General features: G+C 45.4%; 1 protein-coding gene across 11 annotated transcripts in view; it reads right to left on the minus strand.

Moving 5' to 3' along the window:
• RNF144A (ring finger protein 144A) overlaps positions 1–25604 on the minus strand; it is a 112319-nt gene that overhangs the window by 81978 nt on the left and 4737 nt on the right. For 10 of the 11 annotated variants that reach the window (XM_067008219.1, XM_067008215.1, XM_067008212.1 and 7 more), the window contains exon 2: positions 5204–5389. The exons of the other annotated variant lie outside the window; for it this stretch is intronic. The gene's annotated coding sequence lies outside the window, so the exon portion shown is untranslated. The remainder of the gene's footprint in view (positions 1–5203; positions 5390–25604) is intronic. 11 annotated transcript variants of the gene reach the window in all.

Raw genomic sequence — 25604 nt, forward strand, 5'->3', positions numbered from 1 at the left:
TGTGGGTTTTTTTGCGGTACACGGGCCTCTCAGTGCTGTGGCCTCTCCCGTCGCGGGAGCACAGGCTCCGGACGCGCAGGCTCAGCGGCCACGGCCCACAGGCCCAGCCGCTCCGCGGCATGTGGGATCTTCCCGGACCGGGGCACGAACCCGTGTCCCCTGCATCGGCAGGCGGACTCTCAACCACTGCGCCACCAGGGAAACCCTAAAACAGTAATGTATTTTTTAAATCGGGGGGAAAATATTCCATTAATTTTGTTAAGCCACAGGATCAAACTTTTCCTTTTGACTGTTTTCCCTGCTTTCCATCTTTTCTTTGTATTAGGAGCACAGGAGTATCCCAATGAATCTGTCCAAATCACTTTTTTAAAAAATCCTATCACTACCCTTAGCAAATCATAATGGTTCCCGACCAGCCACTGGAAAGAGTCTAACTCCAAACCTGCAGGGTCCAGCCCGAGTGGCCTTCCGTACGGCCTTCTCACCTCTGTCCCTCTCTCCTCTCCACTCAGACATGTCTCAGCCGTGAAGGGATCTAGTACTCAGCGCCCACTTCTCACAGCCTCACTTCTGCTCTGTCCTGCGCTCAAGTTTCAGGAATAAGCGTTCCACATCCGTTTGTTAACATTATTCAAAGGAAAACATAACAGCAGAAACCCGCCCTGTGTCTACTCTTCCATCCCTCTTGGCCCAAGCACATGACCTTGCACATAATAGATGCTCATTAAGTGTCTGCTGCTTGGCTGTCTAGAGAAATCCACACTGTCCTAGGGAACAGGCACTTGCTTCTCCTTGACCAGTGGTTCTCGTTGCCTCTGCACTTTGGGATGTGGAAACACCGAGAACGCTCACGGAGACTTACCCAGGAAATACTGACTTGACAGCACGGCTTAGAGGATAGCACATACAGCTCTCAAAACAAAACGAAAAAAAGAACAAAAAAAAAATTTTTTTTTAATTAAAAAAACAAAGAAACTGCAATTGAGGGAAATGTGGGAAATGTGGTCGTTAAGATTTATTTTAACAGGACCTTCCACCATAGCATCTCAGAACAGCAACTCTAAGTGTTTCTATTTCTAAAAATATTGCTCGTGTAACTACCTCAGCCACTCCAAAACCATGAGAAGTTAAGCGGGGTATTGATATTTTCGATTCTAGTTAGAGTTTTAAAGGACCTTTGCCTTCAAGCTTCACCAGCCAAGAGCAGGGCTGAGCCCAGCTGTCCCAGCTCCAGCTCTCCAAATGCCGGCCATTCCCAAGGCTGAGTCAAGGCCAAGGCTCAGTTAAAGTTTCTTAACAGAAGATTTATTTTCTTACCAGTGACATTCTCCACTGGGGGAAGAAAGAAAAAAAAAAAAAAAAGAGAAAACTATCTTTTAGATACAGCTACGTCAATGACAGAAGTGTGAATTGGGGGTGGTTTATATCCTACGGAGGCTGTTTCTCTTTATAAATCCTAACCATTTAAAAATATCTTTGCTTGTGCTGGAATGCCATTTTCTGGTATTTTGGCTTCTTCAACATGAATCTTTTGTAACTATGAAGCCATTTCAGCTCTTGGAATTTGCTGGAGACAGATTCCCAAACAGAACGTCCTGGGAGGTGGGAGTGGGCAGATTCAGGAAAGAATGCACAATTCCACTTGGCCTTGCAGTGCATTTTTTCCAGGGTGCTTTCATGTTTTCCTCATACCTGAGGGAACTCTATCTCTGGACCAGCAAATGTACTGCAGAGAGGGATGCAATAACTCTAAAACGTTAAAGTCGAGGTTAAAAAAAAAAAAAAAGATAAAGAAAAGTCCTCTTAGTGTCCAAGGCCTACGAAGAAGGGGAAGGGTGGCTTCAAATGTCAGCTGTCACATTTCCTGTGTCTTTACTGCACTTATGAGCTGGCTGCAGGCCTCCCTGTGTCTCAGCAAAGAAATGTGTTGGTAAGAAATTGGCAATATATTCCCAGTATTACCAGAGGAACATTGGTACTATTGGTATCTGGTTCGGGATTCAACAAGACTTCTCGAGCAGGCCCTTTTACAGGGCAGGCAGTGAGGGAGTTCCCTGGGGCCTAGTGGCTAGGACTCTGCACTCTCACTACGAGCTCAATCCCTGGTCTAAGGACTAAGATCCCACAAGCCTAGAGGTGTGGCCCAGAAAATTCTAAAAATAAAGGGCAGGCAGTGAAAAGGCAAAGCGGGGTGATGAGAACCTGAGGCTCGGGGGGAAGGAACGTTGGAACTTAGGTTCCCGAAAGCACCCCAAACCCCCAGGTTCAGGGACACGGTCAGCCCACCACCTCTGGTCTCCCCAGACGCTGCCTCCAGTGTCCCCGGCCAGACAGCTCTGGCCCTTCTCCTGCACCTCCAATCCCCCCATCGCCCAACCCAACCTCCTCCTCACGACCGATGTCCTCTGTCCTCAAGTCACCGCGGTAATCTCCAGGTGACCTGGGCCGCCTCTCTCCTGCAGATGCTATTGCTGGGGCCTCCCCTTTCAATCTGTCCCTCTCTGCTCAGCCAAATGAGAATTCAATTCTTTTTTTTTAAAATTTTATTGGAGCACAGTTGATTTGCAAATTTCTGTTAGTTTCAGGTGGACAGCAAAATGAATCAGTTATATATGTATCCATCATTCTTTTTCAGATTCTTTTCCCATATAGGTTATTACAGAATACTGAGTGGAGTTCCCCTTACTATACAGTAGGTCCTTGTCAGTTATCTATTTCATATACAGTAGTGTGCATGGACGTAGACATTATCACACTAAGTGAAGTGAGTCAGACAGAGAAAGACAAATATCATATGATATCATATATATGTGAAATCGAATTAAAAATTGATACAAATGAACGTTTTTACAGAACAGAAACAGACTCACAGATCTCCATAATTCAATTCTTGAGCTATTGTGTGTGTGCCCTCAACTCCCCAGCTGAACTGTCTAGAAAAACACACAGTCTCACCGACGGGGTCTTTCAATTTGTGGCCAAGAGCTCCAGGTGGACTCTTACGACTAACAGGTGATCACTCCACACCTCCTTCCCTTCTCCCCCAAACTGACAAGCCCTCCTGCACCATGGCACTCTCAGCTGGTGACTCTACTTCCTGTTGCACAAGGCAAATGGAAGCGATCAGAAGAAAACTCCTCCTCTGATCACTACCTCGGCATCCATGTATCTGTCATTTAGTCCGTGCTCTTCCTGAAGCAAACAACTCCACCAGTACATGCATGCACCTCCTTCACCCACTCAAGACACGCTTCCAGCAACCCTCTGTCCTATAGTATCAACTTTTTACTCTCTACTGAATTATTCCCATCGACCTATAAATAATGTTAATGCTTCCAACTAAAAATGAATTCTCTTGGCCTGACTTACCCCACCGGGTACCACCCCATTTTGGGCTCCCCTTTGCAGCAAACCTTCTCCAAACTGCCGTCAACAATCTCGGTGTCAGAGTTCTCCCTCCATCTTTCCCTCGGTTGCCACAGTCACCAGACCCACACGACGTTTTGCTGTTTTTACCGAAGGCACCAATGACCCGCGTGGCACTGATCCCAGAGTCGATTCCAGCCTCGGCCTCATCTGGCCCATCCTCACACTGGGCACAGCTCATCACTCCCTCCTTCTGAAGTGACTTCACATGGCTCCCGAGCGGCCTCAGCCTTGCATTTCCCCTCCCTCTCTGGGGGCCGCCTCTCGGTGTCCCTCCTCTCTTGTTCCTCCTAAAGCCGGAATGTCCCAGGGCCCAATCCTGACAACTCCTCTCTCACTAGGCTCTCACTGACCTTATTCCTTTAAATCCCAACTGCAGGCCAAAGACCCCCCAGTTGTACCTCCAGCTCAGATCACCATCTTCAACTATCAGATCTGGATATACCTGTCTACTCAGCATCTCCATTTGGGGGGGGGTGTGTGTGTCTTATAATCTCAAACTCAACCTGTTCAGAACTGAACTTCTAACCCCTTTTGGCACCAAACCCTCCCCACCCTGCAGACTTCCCCATCCCAGGTGGCGACAACTCCCTCAAAATCTCTGCCATCATCATGGACTTTCCCTTCTTCTCAAGCCCCACAACCATTCTGCCAGGACATCTTAAAGGCTCTTTCTTCAAAATATATCTAGAATGTGACCACGTTTCCCTACTTCCACGGCTACCAGTGGAGCAGGCCACCGAATTATCTCTTGTCTGAATTACTACAATGGATTTCTCTAATGACCTCTAAGCGGTCTCCTGGTCTACCCCCCCATGCTTCAGCACTGACACCAGAACGAGCCTATCAAAATGGATCCCGCCCCTCCTCTGCCTAAAACACCGCACTGATTTCCCATCGTAAAGCCTAGACTTCCCCCCAGTAGCCCGCAATGCTAAACATGGTCAGGTTTCTGTTACCTCCTGACCACCCTCTGCCCCCCGCCGCCCGACTCACCGCTTCCGCTGGCTCCCCTGCCCCTCGGTACCCCCAACGTGCTCAGATGCACAGACTGGGCTCTGGGCCTTCACACCCACCTTTTCTTCTAGCTCCAAGTCTCTTGTCCCAGTCGGTTAAATGGCTAATTCCCATAGTTCCTTAAATCCACGTTCAAATGTCGACTTTTGGATGAGACCTCCCGGAGCACTGCATTTAAAACTCCACCCCTCTCAACTTGGTAGCTTTTTATTTTCTCCACAACACTTATGCCTGGGAATGAGGCATGAAATTTACTTCTCCACATGGTGGTCAGTCTCTTGGTGCCTGTCCCCACCCTCCACTCACACGCCCCCCCCCCGCCCACCTGGAATCTCCATGAGAGAAGTGTGCGTCTGTTGTGCTCACCGTGGGTCCTGGCTTAGAACGGCACCTGGCACAATACGGCCGCTCAATCCATATGTTCTGGACAACTTAATGAATCACTGAGACCCTAGGGACATCACTTGGATCTTCTAAATCTGTTTCCTGGTCTACAAAACCAGACTAGCAATAACAGCCTCATGAGCTTGTTAAAAGCTCTTTGTAAAATATTAATTACTATAACCACTTAACATAATATGTTGAAGACCGTCCTCAAAATTCAGGGGAAGCAAAAGCCAGGCAATCACTTGTTTGGTGTGGTTTAAGAGGTACAGAAAAACCCATCCAGGTTGGGGTCTTTCCCAACAATGGTCCGAGATTCCACCAAGAAGACATAAATGAACGTTTTCAAGCTTTCATTTTCCAATTTCAAACTTACCTCTGAAAAGTCCTGATGAGAGGAGAGGAAGGGTCTTCTGGCCAAATCCTGGTGTCCTGATGTGCTCAGCTGGCCCTCCCTCTCATGGCAGGCTGCCCATCTGGAGTGGTGGGAGAAGATCTCTGGCACTGGGGTCCCTGCAGACCTGGGGAATGGGGAGTGTGCCAGACTCAGCAGGGTGAACACCTGGGGGTCAGGAGAAGGACACAGGAGCTTAGAGAGCAGGTTGCGGGGAGGCAGGGGGCAGCAAAGATCATCATGCCGATTTAGAACCCAGCATCAGCCCTTCAAGTCCCCAACCCAAGAGGGAAAGCGATCGATATAACTACTAGAAATCTAACCTGATCAACATTTGGAAGGTATCACCGGAGAAGAAACTAAGGGTTATGGTATAGGTAATCAAATTCCACAAGGAAGTTAACAGATAAATCCACCAACACAGACAATGCTCAGATAACAATGTGTCCCTGGGTCTCCATTTCTCTCCCCTCCTTTTCCAATCACAGCCGTTGAGGTTTGCCCCAATGGGACTCTTACAGGCAGAGGTTTAGGGCCATAGAAAAGTTTAAACATAAGGCAAGATCATGTTAACTGTAATCCCCAGGGCAACCACTAACAAAACAACTGAAAAATGTATAAAACGTGAACAACAGAATTTAAATGGTATGCTAGAAACTAACAGAAAAGAAGGCAAAGTGGAGGAATAAAGGAACACAAAAGACATAAGATCTATAAGGAAAAAAAAGCGAAATGGCAGACATAAATTCTATCTTATCAGTGGTTACACTAAATGGTCTAAACGCTCCAATCAAACGGCAGAAATTGATTGGTACAATGGATAAATAACATATGCTGTTAGAAGAGCACCAAAACAGAATAAAAAGAATACTTATGAATAAATTTAACAAGATATGCAAGATTTGTACGTTGAAAACCACCAATGTATCATCACAAGTAATTAAAAACTAAGTAAACAGAAAAGACATCCTGCGCCCATGGGTTGGAAGACATTACTGTTAAGAACGCAATACTCCCCAAATTGGCCTTCAGATTCAATGCAATCTCTATTAAATTCTCAGCTTTCTTTTTTGCAGAAAATGACAAGCAGTTCTTAAAATTCATACAGAAATCCAAGACATCTCACATAGCCAAATGAACCTTGAAAAAGAAAAGCAAAGTTGGAGAATTCACACTTTGGGATGTCAAAAAAAAAAAAAGCTATTGTAATCAAGAGTATGATACTGGCATAAGGAAAGACATAGAGAGCAATGGCTTAGAATTGACAGTCCAGAAATAAACCCATACATTTATGGTTAATTGATTTTCGCCAAGAGTGCCATGACAATACAGAGGGTAAATGATAGGCTTTTCAACAAACGATACTGACATTCAGAAAATGAATCTCTACACAGACCTTACACCTTCCACAAAAATTAACTCAAAGTGGATGGTACACCTAAATGTAACAGCAAAAATTATAAAACTCTTAGAAGAAAGCATAGGAGTAAATCCTTGTGACCTAAGATTATGTACTAGTTTCTTAGATATGGCACCAAAAGCACAAACAACAAAAGAAAAGTTAGATAAACTGGGACTCCATCAAAATTTTAAAGTTTTGTGTGTTATAGAACACCATCAATAAAGTTAAATCAACCCACAGAAAGGGAGAAAACATACACAAATCATTTGTCTGATAAGGACTTTGTACCCGGATTATATAAAGAACATATTCAAATCAACAATAAAAAGACAAATAACCCAAGTTAAAAATGGGCCAAAGATCGGAATAGACATTTCTCCAAAAAAGATATCCAAATGTCCAATAAGTACATTTAAAAATGTTCAACATGATTATTCAATTATGGATATGCAAATCAAAACCATAATGAGATACCACGTCACACCCACTAGGATGACTAGAATCAGAGACAGAAAGTAACAAGCACGGGTGTGGGTGTGGAGAATTCTGAACACTTACACTTTGCTACTAGAAACTAAAGTGGTGCAGCTGCTTTGGAAGATAGTCTGGCAGCTCCTCATAGGGTTAAACACAGAGTCACGTATGGCCCAGCAATTCCACATCTACGTATGCACCCGAGAGGATGGAAAACAAATGTCCACAAACAACCTGTATATGAATGTTCCTAGCAGCAGTATTCAAAACAGCCAAAAAGTGGAAACAAGCCCCGTGTCCACCAACTGGTGAATGTGGAAACAAGATGTGGTATGTCCGCACAATGGATTTGAAATGCTACAATAAGGATGAACTATGAATATATCATGCTAAGTAAAACCAAAAAAAGTCAGACCAAAAAGGCTACAAACTGCAAGAAAACATGTATATGGAATATCCAGAACAGGTAAATCCACAGGGACAGAAAGTAGATTCATGGTTTCCAGGGGTTTGAGGCAAGGCAGAGTAAGCAGCGACAGCTATTGGATCAGGGATTTGGGAGGAAACTGAAAATGTTCTAGAACTAGATGATGGTGCTGCTTGTACAACTCTGTGAATATCCTGAGAACCCCTGAATTGTATACTTCAAAATGATGAATTGTATACTATATGAATTACATCTCAATGAAACTATTATTTAAAAAGAAATATATCAACCGGAAAAAATGTAAAGGCATAATAACTCCAGAATTTCCCAAGTTTCCCTCTCCTCAAGTACAGCATCTGCTCATCAGAAATGCAACACCAGCATCTGAACTTGGCTTATTTTTAGGCGTCTATGGTCAGGAAGCAAAGAACAAAATCAATTCTGCCTTTCTAGTCACTTCAAAGTAGGACATCCGAGAGCAGCAGATGTTTCCATCTGAGTAGACGTGAGATACATCCCAATGGACAAACCCACATCTCCTCTGGAGCTAGCCCTTCCTCCCTGTGCTTTGACTTAAATGACAGGCTTTGCCCACGTGTGGCCTGAGCAAGTGAGTTTTCCCGCAATGCTCCTGACCGGCTCCCAAAGTCTACAGCCTTCGAGGTGGAGGCTGAAAGCTCTGAGCTACCCCCGCCCGTCACCTGGTCCCTGCACAGAGCAACCCTGTCCACCCGTAGGAAGCTCCTCCTCTGCCCTGAAGCATCAAGGTACCAACTTCAGAAAATGTGACCCTGTGTTTTGCACATCTTTTCTCTTCCCATACTTGGCAATCAATAGGAACCCTTCAAACAAAAGATAATACAAAAGTCTGCTTTACTACGTGTTTCTGCCACTTTTCCCAGGTACGAAGAGCCAGTAAGTAGAGCTATAATCTTCAGCAAGAAAGAAAAGCTCTCGGTGAGCTGGTGCAGCGACAACAGAAGACTTTTAGCTGCCTTAGAAAAAGGTTCATGAAAAGAGGCTGCACGCAGAGCTCTCTGCCCGGAGGCTGCGCCGTGAGCCTGTGTGTTTTCAGGCTGCCAGCAGGTCGGAAAACCCCTGCCCACCTTCCACAGCCCCACTCTGGGGGTTGCCTTACACTGGCATTGCCTGGGCTCCACAAACAGGCAGGGGTTAACGTATTAAAGTGCCGCAGCGTTTCCCACGGTGGTTCTTCAATCACATGTTTCGTGGAAGTGGTGGCCACCTCCAGCCTCGGCTCAATCCTCCAGGTATGAAACACTGCCCTTCACACAGCTCTGCTTACAAAGCTGCACAGATTGTGATCGGTCGGTCCCCATCCTAGGTCCGCACGAGCCCTGCTATTTTTAGTGCTGGTGCTGCAGAGAACCAGGAATATATGTACTGGGTTTTAGCAGAAACGCCTATAGTAAACATTTATCAGTTATTAACCTTTTTTTGCACTCCTACCATCTGCTGAGATGCTGGGTAGGAACGATACAAAAATGGATCTGGCATGATCCTGCTCTCAAGGAGACCAGACTTGATAGGAACTTTGATGCCCATACATTACTCTCCTGGGTGATTAAACATAAAAAACATTGCTTTTTGTCACTGGAAGCAAATATGACACACCAAAGCCTAGGAACAGGCTTCTTGTTTCCTAAGTCTGTACTCCTCTGGGATCTCAATTTCATTCCAATATAAATTTAATAAATTCACCCTTTTATAGGAACAGGGATGCTACATCAAATAACAAAGGTCTCAACTGTTTGGAATAACCTGAGAAAGCCAACCTGGTACAAAAATACACATTAAAGAAATTATTTCACCAACTGTACGTACATCAATATATAAAAGGGTCCTATTAGTGAGTTTTATATATAAGATTATTCCTTGTTAAATTAATTCATCAAACAAAGAACAGCTGGAATCACTAAAATAACCAGGCTTGTAAGAAAAAAACTGGGAGAATTCCCTGGCGGTCCAGTGATTAAGACTCCGAGCTTCCACTGCAGGGGACACAGGTTCGATCCCTATTTGGGGAACAAAGATCCTGCATGCTGTGCCTCATGGCACGGCCAAAAAAAAAACAAAAACAAAAGAAAAAACTGGGGTTAGGGATAACCACTCAAAACCTTCAGAAATTCGTGATACATATAGGCACACCCACATATATATATACGTATACATGTATATATACACATACTGCAGGATTGCTGGGCCCTGCTGAGGGAGTACTCCCCCACCTCCACACAGCAGCCCAGGTGCAGGCACACAGGAGCAGGAAAATGGACTTCGCCAAAAATGGGTTTTACCGGGTGATTACGAAAGTGGGAGAAAGGGCCACATTGCAGAGAGAAGAGGATTGGAGACATACGGGTGGCCGTGAACACTGAAAAGAAAGTAGGGCTGACGATGGTGTGGGGATGAGGGATTTCTGAAGACCAGGAGGGAAAGGATTAGCTGCAATGAGGAACAATAGTGATCAGAGTGGGTGCTGGATGTCGGCTGTTGGAATAACCAGGTATCACTCTGGAACGGGCAGACGACAGAAGGCTTCACAGCACTCTTTGCAAGATAAAAACTGGAAAGTGACTGAAATGTCCATCAAGAGGGACAAGCTGAATAAATAAGATGGTGTCTTTCCTGTACGTGAAGAAGAAGCTGGACCTGCAGGCATTGGTGTGAAGAGATGTCTAAGACATAACAGCAAATACAAAGGCATAATACATAACAATGTGTATAATAATCTCATTCACAAACGTAAGTTTTAGTTATACACTCAGACACACAAAATTTTTCTAGAAGAATGTAGGAAAAAACAGTAATCACTTTATACTAAAGAGAATGTTACTCTTCATTTTATTCCCAATTAAACTTTTCTTTTACTTTCTACATTTATAACTCTTAAGTTTTTAGAACTGAAGATTTTTGATGTAGTCTACTACCCATGAGATGCTACACATTGAGAGAAAGTAGTTATTTTTCGTTGGCTTCACACAGGATCTCATACTGCAAACTGAGTTAAAATCCCACAAAAAGCCCCACTGCTTTGCATTCCAGGCTCCGTGAAGCAAGTCCTTAGAGTGGGACCGGCTCTGCCCCTGGCACAGGGATTAGAGTTAGCGGAGGCCCTTCTTGTCTGTCTCTACACTGAATGGACAGTGAGGCTCAACTGGTTATCAGCACAGACTCCAGCTCACAGAATGAGGACCTCCCACTTACCTACAACTCTATACACACAAGTACTCGAAAGAGATCCAAAGGCAGTCCCTCTACCTCTTCCCAGTCTTTCACTTTCCGCATCAAGAACTGTCTTTTAGTTGCTGCTGGGCTTGAAAGTTCCTAATTCAAAAATCCGTGTAGTTCTACTCGGTTCAGCTTCTGTGGCCACAGCAAGTGGAGGTTTCCGTATGTGCAACTTGTTTGACTCTGAGATGAATAGAGGTCTTGTCCGGCGTGTATAAAGCCGTCTCTGTCTACGGGCACATTGTACACTAACAGCATCGCACACTGGGGGACAGAGGGCCCCACAGCCATCCCTTTGGAGTCGTCCTGCAGTTAGTTATTTCACATTTGTCTTCTCTGGGGGAAAATAAAACTCGGTCTTCAGCAATGGAGATATTTGTCAAATTATAGCTACGGAACAGATTCATTGGCTCCTTAACTATCAATTAATTAAACGATTTTTCAATTCTCTTGTTGTGATAAAAGGCATCTGGCTAATGCCATCATCCTTCCTGATTCTAAGAAATGACTCATAAAAACGAAGCTAAGTCTTACGTTTAAACCTGCTCACAAAGAGCAGATTGATTTACCCAACTGGATATTGAATTAGGCACAGATTAAGCAGCTTGTTATAATAGAGGCATTACCACAGGAAAGAATGGTTTATTTAGAATGGTGAGATAAAACACACACCAACTTTAAGAACTTAGAAAATAACTCCTTTGACTATGTAGCTCTGAAAAGGAGAAAGGTAGATCTTTATGTGCTGATAAAGAAAAATCCAAAATAAGTAGAAAGAATGCAATATGCAGCATTTCCCACTTAAAAGGGGAGGTGAGAGGGACTGGTGTGGAAGTATATAAGAAACTGATAGCCGGTGCATCTGGTTCAGAAGATTAAAGGCCTGGGGCAGAAGGAAGAATTGCTTTGTACTGTAAAAGTTTTTATACTGTTAGACTTTTGAATTTTTAATGTGCTATATATAATTTTTATTGAGGTCAAATTCACATAACATAGAATTAACCATTTTAAAGTCAACCGTTCAGTGCATTCAGTGCACTCACAATGTTGTACAAGCAGAACCTCAATCAAGTTCCAAGAAAGTCCCATCACCCCGAAACAGAAACCATTACCTACTAAGCAGTTAATCTCCACTCTCACTCCAACCGGTCCCTGGCAACCAGAAATTGGCTGTCTGTCTCTATGGTTTTACCTATTCTGGGAACTTCATACAAAAGGAATAATGCAATATGTGACCCTTTGTGTCTGGGTTCTTTTGCACTTCATTTTTAAAAACTAAAATTTAAATAAAATATTTCCCGGAAAAATTCCATTCAAGTCATTCATTACGTTTTTCAAAAATATTTAAACGCCTAATATATGTAAATCCATTATATCATGTCCCATAAATGACAGAACAATGAAATTAGCCATGAAAAGATTATTCAGCTAACTGTGTTCCACTTCAAAGGGCAAAAAGTTATCAGCCTACTGAAGAAAAGTTTGAACACCTACCCTATGCAGAATATCCTGCAAAGTATCATGAGTAATTTAGAAGAGAAGGTTAGATTCAAAGCTGGAAGGGAACAGAGGTTTCATTCACTTATAGGTGAAAAAGTCAAGGCCCAGACCCACAAAGTTCCCCAGCATCACACCGAAGTTCTCAGTGCCCTGGTTTCCACTGAACTCCTCTCCACTCTCACAGCCAACGCCGTTTCACAAGGTTTGTTATTGAACAAAGGAGAGTAAGGCAGAATAGCACACGTGGGCAGAAAACTGTGAGGGTGCAGAGCTGAGGTTTCAGCTCTGACACATAAAGAGCTGTCACTCCCATCCTCACACGAAAGGGCTGGACAACCCCACAATCAGAGACTTCTTGGACCCATCAGAAAACTGAGGGCGCAGGGCAAACCAATCCCCTGAAATCTGGAGAGGTCACAAAGTCACAGCCAAGATCTGCTCACCAGAAGGAGAATCCTCTAGGCCATACAGATAGGATCACCTACATGGTCATTTTCATGAATTGCTAGAGGTTGAGTATGAACTAGACTGAGTGAGAAAGAAACCAGTAGGGGCCACAGTCTTGAGGAGGCCCCCATGCTTTGGTGCGTTTGACCTCTAGGAATTCCACCAGGTTCTCAGAGTGAAGAACCAAGAAAATTCACTCCTAGTTCTAGCTTGGAGAGGGGAAGAGTAACCAATTGAAATATGCCCAGGACCGTCTACATAACACAGGACCATTCTGCAGCCCTCAGCTAACCTGAAGAAGAGCAATGACCCCACTCCAGTCCTGTCTCACCCAAGGAGGAGCAAAATAGCTAAGAAACTCTTGTGAAGAACACAGCCCAGGTACACGGTCCTGCTGAAAGACTGAGGCTTAATGTTGAGAGTATAGAATGCTCCCCTGCCTCTCAACTTACAGCCCCATTAACAGGGCACCAGTACGGTAACAGTGAATTACAGGTGAGAGGGCTGCAGGAAACAGACACTCTCTAATGGTGAGTTCTTAGGAAAGTTCTTAGGAAACCTCAAAGACATCAGGGAAGACAAAAAAGTTCACAAGCGGAATTTGAAGCCTCTGGCACCTACAGCTACAGCACACATTAAACACAGCTCAGCTCCTACCAACATTAACATAAAACCCCACCCTAAAGGCTTTCTACCTTAGTTCCTACTAACAAATACATCATGCTCAGCTATCAACAAAAAACCCACAAAGCATAGCATGTGCAAGAGCAATTGCAATCTGAAGAGACAGAGCAAGCATCAAGCCCAGGCCCAGACATGACACAGATACTGGAATTATCACACAGGGGATTAAAATAGCTATGGTTAATACAATAAGGGTTCTTTTGGGCAGCATAGACAAAATACAAAGCCAATGGGTTATGTGGACTGAAAAAAAATGCACAAACTAAAAGTTGAGAATTATGTTTTATTTGGAGGATTTTCTGAGGACTTAAGCCTGGGAGATAGCCTCTCAAATCGCTCTGAGGGACTGCTCTGGAGGTAAGGGAGGAACCAGGATTCACAGGAGTTTTGCAACAAAAAGCGGGTCTTCAGAACATTAAAAGATTACAGTTAATTAAAGAAAAAACAGACATCTCAAGTTAATGAATTTAGCACTTGCCTATGTATGGGAAGATGTAAGAGTCTGACTCATTGAAACCATTCCCTTGATGTGCACCTCAACTATCTAGGGCCAGTGTCCTACTTTTCTCCACCCTAAGTCCCCTCAGGGTGCACAGTTGGTGGTGGCTGCAGTGGCTGATGGCTTGATGGCCACAACATCCTTTGTTTACTGATGTGGCAGGTGACATTTTTCATCCACAGTTATGTAAACATAAAGATGGATTTTTTTTTAAAGAATCAAAGGAAATGCTAGAAAACAAAACATTGTAAAGAATGAAGAATGCCTTAGTCAGGCTCATCAACAGAGCAAGCACAGCAAAGAGAAAAGTCAGTGAGCTTGAAGATTAGGTAAAAGAAAGTTCCCAAACTAAAATGCAAACCGAAAAGAAAGAAAGAACAAAAGAAAGAAAGAAGAGAGAGAGAGAGGGAGGGAGGGAGGGAAGGAGGAAGGAAGGAAGCAAGGAAGGAAGGAAGGAAGAGAACATCCAAGAACTGTAGGAAAATTTCAAATTTCAACAGTAGGAAAATTCCCAAACTAAAATGCAAACAGAAATAAATAAATAAATAGATAGACAGATAAAGAACATTTAAGAACTGTAGGAAAATTTCAATATACATACTGACATATGCATATGTCAGTATATGACATATACATAATTAGAACACCAGAAAAGGAAAAAAGAGGAAAATATTTGAAGCAAGCATGGCCGAGAATTTTCCAAAATCAATTACAGGCACCAAACCACAGATTCAGGAAGCTCAGAGAACATCAAATAGGAGAAATACCGCACTATGTACTCCTAGGCATACCATACTCAGTTGCACAAATCAAATACCAAATGAAAATATCGAAAGAAACCAGAAATGAAGGAGAAAAAACACTGTACCTATAGAGGAGCAGGAATATGAAAGTAGATCTGACTTCTCTACAGAAACCATACAAGCAAGAAAGTGGAGTGAACTATTTAAAATGTTGAAAGCAAGCCACTACCAAACTAAAATTCTATTTCCAGGAAAACTATCCCTCAAAAGTCAAGGAAAAATAAATACTTCTTCAGACAATAAAAATTGAGGGAATCTACCACAAAAAAATGTAAAGTTCTTCAGAGAGAAAGAAAATAAGTCAGAAACACAGATCAACATAAACACAGGGAAAGAGTTAGAGAGAAAATAAATGAAGGTAAAATATAATGTGTCATTTTTAAATTTTCTTAATTGATCTAAAAGAAAATTATTTAAAGCAGGAATAGCAACAGTGCATTGGGTGACTACAGAATATGGATAAGGGAAAAGAATGACAGTGAAGTCATAAGGGCAGGGAGAGAAGAATCAGGAGTACTTGCTATAAGGCACCTTTTCCTACATAGCAAATGGCATAGTGTTACCTGAAAGTGGACTTAGTTTAGTAAAATATGTATATTGAATACATACATATATATGTTTTATATATATATATATATAGCAAACTCTAGGACAACCACTGAAAAAGGTTAAAAATAAGTATAACTGATATGCCAATATAGGAGATCAAATAGAAGGATATAAAATACTCAAAACCAGAGAAGTTAGAAAAAGGGGGAGAAAAAAACAAAGAACAGATGTCATGAATAGAAAACAATTTCAACTATGGTAGGTATTAATCCAACTATATCAATAATCACTTTAAGTGTGAACAGTCTAAGTGTACCAGTTAAAAGTCAGAGATTTTCAGAGTGGATAAAATAGCAAGACTCAACTCTATGTTTTCTAAAGAAACCCACTTTAAATAAAAAGACTCCGGTTAAAAATAAAGGAATGGAGGAAGACATAACATGCTAATGATAAAGAAAAGAAAGCTGGAGCAGCTATGTTAATTTCAAACAAAGCGGACTCCAGACCAAGGAAACTCATCAGTGATAAAGAAGGACCCTACATAACAATAAAAGAGTTCAATTCTCCAAGAAGACATAAAAATACTAAACGTGTATGCACCTACCAACATAGTGGCAACACACAGACGCAAAAACTGACAGACCTGAAAGGAGAACTAGACAAACCCACTATCATGGTTAGAGGCTTCCCCACTCCTTTCATCAATGGACAGATTCAGCAAGAAGAAACGCAGTTAGTACACAGCTGACCTGAACAGCACTAAACAATCAACTTGATTTATTTGGCACATAGAATATTCCATCCAACAACAGCAGGATACACATTCTTCTAGTTCATATGGGGCACTCTAGGCCATAAAATATATTTTAACAAATTAACAAAAACAACAAAAATCATACCGAGTATATGCTTTCACATCACAATGGAATTAAATTGGGAGTCAATAACAGAAAGATAGCTGGAAAATCCCCAAGTATCTGGAGATTAAACAGCACACTTCTAAATAACACATGGACCAAAGAAGAAGTCTCAAGAGAAACTAACAATATTTTGAACTGAATGAAAATTAAAATATAACTTATCAAGATGACCAGAATGTAGCAAACACAGTGCTTACAGGGAAATTTATAGCATGAAATGCCTATATGCCAGAAGAAGAAAGATCTAAAACCAATAATCAAAGCTTCCTCTTTAGAAAACTAGAGTAAAGAGAGCACCTTAGGCCTAAAACAAGCATTAGAAAAGACTCCATAAAAACTGGAGCATGGGCTTCCCTGGTGGCGCAGCGGTTGAGGGCCCGCCTGCCAATGCAGGGGACACAGGTTCGTGCCCCGGTCCGGGAAGATCCCACGTGCCGCGGAGCGGCTGGGCCCGTGAGCCGTGGCCGCTGAGCCTGCGCGTCCGGAGCCTGTGCTCCGCAACGGGAGAGGCCACAGCAGTGAGAGGCCCGCGTGCCGCAAAAAAAAAAAAAAAAACCTGGAGCAAAAAATCAATGAAATCATAAACAGAACAAAACAGAGAAAAGGAACAAAAGCAAGAGCTGATTCTTTGAAAGATCAATAAAATTGATAAACATCTAGCTAGGCTACAATTGTGATGGTTAAGATGGTGCATAAAACGTAAGGAGTGTGAGCTTCCAATAAGAAATGCACGTAGGACTAACCTCAGCCCATAGCCTGTATCTGCCGTGTCTACCAGCAATGCAGTGGTTTAGGGCATTTTCACTGAAACTTTAAAGCAAAACGACACTCAAAAGAGAAAAATAAGGAAAGGAAGAAATGTCTAAATCTCATTTAGACTGTTCTCAACAGAAACAGCTGAAAAACTAGAGAAAATAACTGCCTCGATGGGTCTAATACTTTCCATTTTTGTGGACCAGAAGGGCAGTATTGCATCCATCCGGGACGTGCTTCCCAGATGGAATTTGAGTGCATTTAGAGGCAGAGTATTTGTCCGAGTTCCCAGACCCCTCACCACTTCCTCACGTTTCATACCTGGCTGCCTAGGTCCCTTTGGAATTCTGAAGACTCATTCGTGACTCTGTCTTTTGGATAGAGTTAAAGGCTTTTCTTGAGGTTTTCTCATTGGCAATTTATGAAATCCTCAGAGGAGCCCCGAAGAAGAAGGAGCCCTAGTACTAGTCTCACTTTTTAGGTGAATAACATGGGACCGTTAACAGAGAGGTTAAAGGTCTTTGCGGAAGTGACCAATCGGATGTGAAGTCTGGAGCAGGGCTCTGAGCCCCCGGGCCTGTGGCCCTGCTCCCTTCGGCTCAGGCAGTGACCATAACCACAGGGCTAGGAGGTGCCCGGACTTCACAGGGCAAGGGTCATGGTTCTGACATTAACTGTCACTGCTGAGACGCAGGGGCGTTAGCTACAAGCAAGCCTGAAAGAGCCCCCTTTCAGGAAAAATGTCAGTGTTTGTATTACTTTATCTCGTTTAACAGGAGGGGCGTCTACTAGTTTACACTCATCTCTCTTCAAGCCCTGGCAGCAGAATATCCACTTGAGACACGGGGTTATTTGCTGAAATATATTTGTTGTATATGAAATGATAAAATTGGGGGGGGGGAGTGCCGAATTTATAATTAAACGTTTTTAAACTGAAATAATTCCACTATAAAATTAAACAGAACCACAATTTAAAAAATCAAAAATAGAAAAAAAATGTCACAATCCATGTGAGTTAGGATTTCCTTTCTGTAGTATATTTTCCATCTTTGTAAACATATCATGCATACAATTCAGTCTCATAATTGTTTTCACTTAATGTTATATTTTAAACATTTTCCCATGACCATAATCTCTAAAACTCTTACCAAATAAGAGCGGGATATTTGCTTATCCATATTTAGATGTTTGCCATTTGGGGTTATTATGAAAAACACACAAAGAAACAAATGAAGAGCATTTGGGCCTAAAGCACTTCTTTTTCTCCAGATTTAGTATCATTTCCTTGAGCAAAATTCTCCAAAGTGCAACTGTCTGAAGTAATCATGCGGTTACAAATAAAAATCGTGCATTTATCCTTCAGTCATCCCTTCCCCCAGATTAGACCTAGAAATTCATTCTTCCTGCTGAGGCAACGTGATTTATATTTAAACACTCCCTGCTCTGCAGCAGAGCCCACTTCATTATATTAGCAAATGTTCCCAGTAGCTAACTTATCCTAGGATTGTTTCTCAATTAAAAAAAATTTTAACCCAGAAATTTTTTATCTTACTACTCAAGGTATTTATTATCACATAATGCTAGTTACGCTGTAACTAGACTGATTTCTAGACAAGCAGCGTGGTATAAAGTACATAGGGTCCATGGAAGGAAAGAGCCGCATACAATTTAAGCTAAAATGATACAAACTACATTTGCAGCTTCTAGATGATTGTTTTTACGAGCAGTTCATCTAAGGGTTTTTGTCACGTGGGGTCAGTTTATACATGTCAGTGGTTTTAAAAACTACCATATGGTAGTGTTTCAGAAAAAAGAGACAACTTTTAAATCTCCAGGCAGTATCTTTTTTTTTTTTTTTTTTTTTGCGGTATGCGGGCCTCTCACTGTTGTGGCCTCTCCCGTTGCGGAGCACAGGCTCCGGACGCGCAGGCTCAGCGGCCATGGCTCACGGGCTTAGTTGCTCCGCGGCACGTGGGATCTTCCCGGACCAGGGCACGAACCCGCGTCCCCTGCATCGGCAGGTGGACTCTCAACCACTGCGCCACCAGGGAAGCCCTGGCAGTATCTTAATGTCCCTTATTTATTTATGTTTTTAACGTACTGGATTGCGATAAAAGTTTAGCACACTGAAGCTGCGTGCAAAAGGCCCTGTGCTGGGAATTCAAAAACGAGTGATAGGCCTGGCCTGCCATTTAGCGGGGAGAGTGTGACAAATAAATGGGGAGGTCTGAATCTCAGAAGCAAAAGCACGGCGAGCAGTGCTTACCTCAGGGATGCTTGACTCCCAGAGGCCCCACCATGAACCGTACCAGACACTAAAAAGTACCCTCATTTCAGGTTAAATATGATTTCCCATATAACTGTGTCTTAACTCTCAGCTGGCTAAATGACAGGTATATTTTGTTGACATAATATGACACGGGTGTTACCATCAATTTTGGCTTTTCAGGTTTGGGGCTTCTTTTTTTTTTTCTTGTTTTTTTTTTTTTAATACTTTGGAGCTAATACTTGTTTCCAGGATTTTAAAATACTCAATTTTGCAAAGCTCGCAGGCCCTAGGCACCATGCCTGCTGTGATCTGGGGTAAAAGGGTGCTGACTCAACTCCGTGTCATCCACAAAATGCCAGGGCAGTTCAGGGACAGGATGAGGTCCAAAGGGGCCACGCAGAGCTCCCGGGAACCGGCAGGAAGAGAAGCAGCTGGTGAGCCAGGGTGACCACAGGAGAAGGCAGGGTGCCAAGTCAGGAAAGCGGAGGTGAGCCTGGGATGCAGGGAAAAGCAGGTGATGTGGAGGCAGAGGTATCCTGGGACGCCCTGGACACACATGGCAGTGTGTCCAGTGACAGCAGGGAACACAGCCAGCCAAGGACAGCAGGCCAGAGAATGGAAAGGGCAGGCGGAAGAAACACATCTCAGAAATGCAGGGGAAAAAAGCTGGCAGCTCTGAAAGCGGGGATGCGAACAAGGCGGGCACCGTTGCCGGGAAGGAGGACGGCAGCTCTCCGGAGTCAGCTAGAGAAGGATGCCTGGGTGGGTGGCTGAGCAGCTGGAGAAAACGCTCTAGAACGTCTTAGGCAAGATGTGCGGACTCAGGCCAGGCACAGGAGGCAAGCTTCACCAAGAGGGGACGTGTGTGGGAGAGAGGATTCTCTGAACCAGTCTCCATTGGGCAGCTAGTGGTGGAGGACTGGTGGATGTACTTGACCTCATCCTCGACGGCGGGTGGCCAGGAGCCGATGTCCCAGGGCAAGCTTTTACACTGTGAGCCACGGGGGGGGGGGGGGACGACACTTGGGAGGGAAAAACCAAGAGGGCTTGTGGCCATTAACCTGAGGCCGGAAGTTGAGGCAGATTTCAATGATCAAGGAGCTTTGTAAAGAAAAATGTTCATCTAAGGTGAGCCCCTCCTTTTACACATTACACATAAGAGTCCAGGGACTTGCATATGAATTGGTACTTCGTGGACTCAGCGGAATGCTTGAATGTGAATAGCGAAGGCTGCAGAGAAGAGGATGGGCCGAGCTCGGCAGGAATCTCAAGCATCCAGGACTAAACGCAAGAGAGAACCATCCAGTGACAGTAAACTCGACACAAGTCAAGCGCAGACCCACTCCAGGCCGGAGTCCCCGGTGACCAGGTTCTAGAAGGGGGCAGGGCTGGGCTGGTCACAAGGTCTGTCAGCTGAAAAAGAAACTCACCCCTCCAAGTCGCTTCGGACCATCAGTCCAAGGAAATATCAGGAGAGCCGCGTCGGTAATTTTAAATGTTTCGGTATCCACGTTAAAAAAAAAAAAAGTAAAAATAAGCAAAGGGAATTCATTTAAGTAATATATTTAACTCAGTACAGCCAAACTAAAATCATTCCAACAGGTAATCAACTTCAACGTTATTAATGAGATATCTTGCATTCTGTTTTTCACACTAGATCTTGGAAGCCAGATGCTTTCTACACTCAGGGCACAGTTCACGTGGGACTGGGCACAGTTCAAGGGCCCAGCAGCCCCACAGGGCCAGTGGCTGCCTGGACAGCCCGGACCTCCCCGGACCACCTGCACTCCCCTCTGCCTGCCTGCCTTTGGTTTGCTCCTGCTGTACCAGGAAGAGGTCCCCAAAGAGAGGACTTATCTGTCAGGCCCCAGGACACAGCCCAAGGCCTCCAACCAGCGGCCCCCTCGGGCAGTCGAGCTGGTCTTCCTGGACAAAGGCTGGACCAGCTGCATGTGGCTGGGGACAGGGAGAAAACAAGGTCACTTATCAAGGAAGCATGGCTTCAGGCCAAAGGAAAAGAATCCTAGGAGTGATTAAAGTATTAACAGATAAGAGCTGTTCCCAGCCTCTCTGCTATAGGAAGGGTACATTCATTGAAGGACAAACAGAAAACGTTTCCTTCAGAGACTTATTCACGTCTGCACATTCCACAGCCCAGGACCTGGCCTAGGGTGAGGAGGGCTCAATAGATATGTACTGAGCATATTAAAAAGCGTGCACCTTACGCTGGAGCTATTTCACAAACAGCAGAAATGGGGAGTGAACCCTGTTGCTCCGTGGACATTCCTACGTGTCCCAAGTGGTTGTTTTCAGTGAAACTGCAATTTATAAAATCACAGAAGTTTACGAGATGGATACCTGTCCGTCCTGTTGATTACTGAGCAGCACACCCTATCTTGTTCTAGAAACGCCTCACCAGTCCCCCCGCCCCCCGCCCATGGCTCAGCCTCCTCAATCTGCCTTTCAACCCCCAGGACCAAAACCGTTTTGCCAAGTGAATGAATGAACAAGAAGAAAGAAGGAATTTACGAGATTGCTTCTGGACTCCAACGTCTTTGAAGGAAAAAGATGCCAACTAAGTTCAACAAATATTTACTGGGCACCTACCACGTCCCAGGCACCGTGTGCCAGGTGTTAGAGGGATACAGAAATGAACAAGACTGGACTGACTTCCCGGCCCTCACTGCACCCCAAACCACACATATCCACGGGAGATTCAGGTGTGCCTGCACTACACTGGCGAGACACTGAGAACATTTAAGCCACGTGCACAGTGGTCCGGATCTCATCCCATAGGGATTCTTGCCTTTCAGAGGAGAGCAAGTGAGAGCAGCAAAGACATCGTATTAAATCGCAGTCTAGCCACGCACCGCACCGGAAGCTCTGTCCTGTCCGTCCGCTCGGGGACGCTCTCCCTGCTCCCGTGGTCTCTCGCGTTCTCAGCTTCCCTTACTCCCCGGAGTTGCCGTCCAGCCCAGCGCAGTGAGACAGGCAGACGTGGTGCTTTGGGAAAGGGTGGTTTCCATGATAAAGAAAGACAAATGGATCTGACACCAACTGCCCCACCTCTCCAGCTACCTAAACACGGATGTGAGTGCAGCCTGGAGAGCCATCTGGCCCCGGGGTCCAGGGCAAGACGGTGCAGACACAGGAGACCCTGGGTCGTCAGAGCAGCTGAACCAAGGCCAGCCACCAGCCCCTTCCATGGCTTGTCACCGAGGACACAGGGAGCATTGTGTTGCTGGCCAGACAAACAGCAACGTGCAAGGACATACGCACATGTACCGCGTGGCACTGGGAGATGTGTGTTATGGGCTGAACTGTGTCCCCAAAAGATATGCTGAATTCCTAGGTCCCAGCGTCTGGGAACATGACCTTAGAAGGGTCTCTGAAGATGACCAGCTGAGTGGGTTCACCCCCAATATGACTGGTGACGGCCAATTTTGCTTATCTTAGTCCATCCAGACTTTCCTAACAAAAATTCCACAGACTAGGTGGCTTCTACACAACAAACATCTATTCCTCACAGTTCTGGTGGCTGGGAGTCCAAGAAAAAGGTGCCAGCAGATCTGGTGTCTGGTGAGACCCATTTCTGGTTCACAGACAGCAGTCTTCACCATGTCCTCCCACAGAGAAGGGGCGAGGGAGCTCTCTGGGGTCTACTTTATCAATACAAGGGCACTAATCCCATTCACGAGGGCCCCACCCTCACGACCTCATCTAAACCTATCACCTTCCAAAGTCCCCACGTCCTAGCAACATCCCGCTGGGGGTCAGGTTTCAACATACGAACTTGGGGGGCACACAAACCCTGGGTCTATAGCATCACATGTCTGCCTGAGGACAAGAGGGAAGTTAGGAAGGTCTCAGTGAGCGAGATTAGGAGGAGCGGGGAGAATAAACACGGAAGCAGAGGCAATTTCTTAGGGTCCCACGAGCTGAGGGACTAAAGATACCATTTTTCTTCTTTCTCATACATCCAGCCCACCCACCGCTCTACCTCCCACTATCTCAGGCTAATGCTTCATTGGGACATAAAGAAGAAAGAAGAAGAAGCAACTGCGATGCCAGCAGGGACAGCCAGCTCTGTCTGGTCCACACCAGCACTGACGCCGCCTCACCCCTGCCAAGCGATTAGGAAGAAATATACAGTTTCCGCCAACAAAATCGGCTCCAGAGGTGCCAGCTCTGAAAGCCTTTGGGAAGCTCTTTGTATTCCACTGTCCTGGGATTGTTATGAGCCATGCATGTGGTTCCAAGAAGTACCGTGTGGCAATCGGGGTGTCAGGAAAAATCAATTTACGGGACTGTTTCTTTCTTTATGTTCTTAATGGCATAACAAACAGCCAGCGCCCCCCCCCCCCCCAGGGTGTCTGCAAGCCTTGCTGCTCTGGGAACACACAGCCTACAAGATGCTCTTGAATGCAAACTGGCCCCATGCACCAAAGCAGAGGGGAAGGCACTCAACAAACAGACTCCTCGAGGACAGAGAAGACGCTCACCACTGTAGATTATCTTACATATCCTGTAGGTACAGAACCTCTAACAGCTCTGTTCTTCCATGTGACTCGAGGGTCCCCACCACGTTAACCTGGCAAACACTCCAGAAACGCTGACCACCTCTTTACCTAGAGCACCTCTATCTCCCATTAGAAAGATCCAGACTCATGAGGCTGATGGAGACTCACCCTCGGCCCCGGGTCCCCGACATCCTCATGAACACACCCTGCGGTGTCTGCTCTGTGGCCTGACCGCCCCAAAAAGGAAGCATCTTTCGATTTGCTCAGATCTTGCTGGAGAACAGAATGTGAACCCTGATCCCATCTCCTTGTCGATAACCGGCCTCAGGTTCCTTTTTGAACCAGGTTTCTCTATCTTGGATTCAATCACAGAGCAAAAATTCATTTAGAGATAGCACGAGCGGCACTGAGGGAATGCACACATGAAGAAGTTCCTACCCTCGTAGAGCTTATAATTTAGTAAAAGAAACGATAAAGTTACAGGAAAATTAGATTAGAGAGGTTTAAGTGCAATTACAGGTTCTGAAAAAAATGCTGCTGTGGAAAACACCTGGTAGAGAAGAGGTTCCCAGCTCCCAGGAGAAAGAAGAGGCTGGGGCCTGGAAGGAAAGGGGCCTGGCTGGAGCCCCAGGTCTGCCTGTCCGTCCTCTCTGCTCCACGCCTGCATTTTCTCATCTGCAAGACGCCAGTGCTGGAGGAGCCAGCCTCCTCGGCTCCCGCGTTGATGACCCCACAGCTTTAAGAAAAAGGCAACATGTGTGCGAAGCCTGGAAGGATCGTTAGGAATCTGGCAGGTGGAGGGGGTGGGAGAGTGTTCCAGGGCCTATGTGTGGGAGCTGCGGACAGATCAGCCTGGAAAGACAGGCTGGAACCAAGTGGGGAAGAATCTCAGAAGCTCGATCCAGGGGCACATGCGTGACATAACAAGCAACGGTGTCTCAGCGGGAAAGTGACGAGAGGTCAGTGGTGAGCCTGGAGGCGGACACCACTGGGAACCGCAAAAATCGTCCCGGGAAAGTGAAACAATATCTGCATGATTCTGGCCTCAGGACACCTACTGAAGAGACTGTTCTACCTTGAGGTCAAAGAGGCCCCTAACGCAGAGGTCTGCGCACTTTCCACCCATGAGCAGGTGGATGGGTGGGGGGAAGCAGCCTCTCTGTCCAGGAGGCTGCCCTTCCTGTAGGGTGTGTGGGCAAGCCTCCCCGCGGAGGAGGCAGCAAGGGGTGGCCAGCGGGGCTGTTCTGGAACATGGGAGCGCCCGCAGACCTGCCAGCTACAGAGGACAAGCAGGGAGGATGCACACACCACCTGCCGCTGGCCAGGTTCCACATCCCAGATGCAGAGACAGACCGTCAAGGAACGGCTCCCTGGCCACCCGCGTGGCTAGTGGGTCAGTGGAAGTCCGAGAGGCATTCTGTCCTCCTTCGATGCAGCCTGCACAGCCCACCTCCCTCCAAACCACCTTTAAATGCTGCCACCTCCACATCAAACATGCTCTGTTTCAAAGGACTGTTTGAAAACTGACCCTTCGGAGGCCAAAACGTGTCCCAGGTCAACCATATCATAGGGTTCCGTCTTCTGGGTCTGGAATTCCCCGCCCCGCCGGCTCTGCCCGGGTTCTTGCCTGCAGGGTGGAGCCGGCAGGAGCAGGGGTGACCCCCCCAGTCTCACTGCCACCCTTCACCGGGGCTCACTTCCAGCCTGGAGCTTCCCCACTGCAGGCCCGGCTGCCATCATCTGGGGAATCACGGCAGCCTGGCTCAGGCGACCCCGCACACAGAGCGTGCCGACGCTGGGTTGTAAAAACCACGGCTGCTGTTGGGCTTCCTCTCATCTCCCCTGAAGCCTCTCTCCTCTACCAAGGAAAGTGCGGGCGGGAAG

This window comes from Kogia breviceps, chromosome 11, assembly GCF_026419965.1.
Source record: "Kogia breviceps isolate mKogBre1 chromosome 11, mKogBre1 haplotype 1, whole genome shotgun sequence".
NCBI classification, from domain to species: domain Eukaryota; kingdom Metazoa; phylum Chordata; class Mammalia; order Artiodactyla; family Physeteridae; genus Kogia; species Kogia breviceps.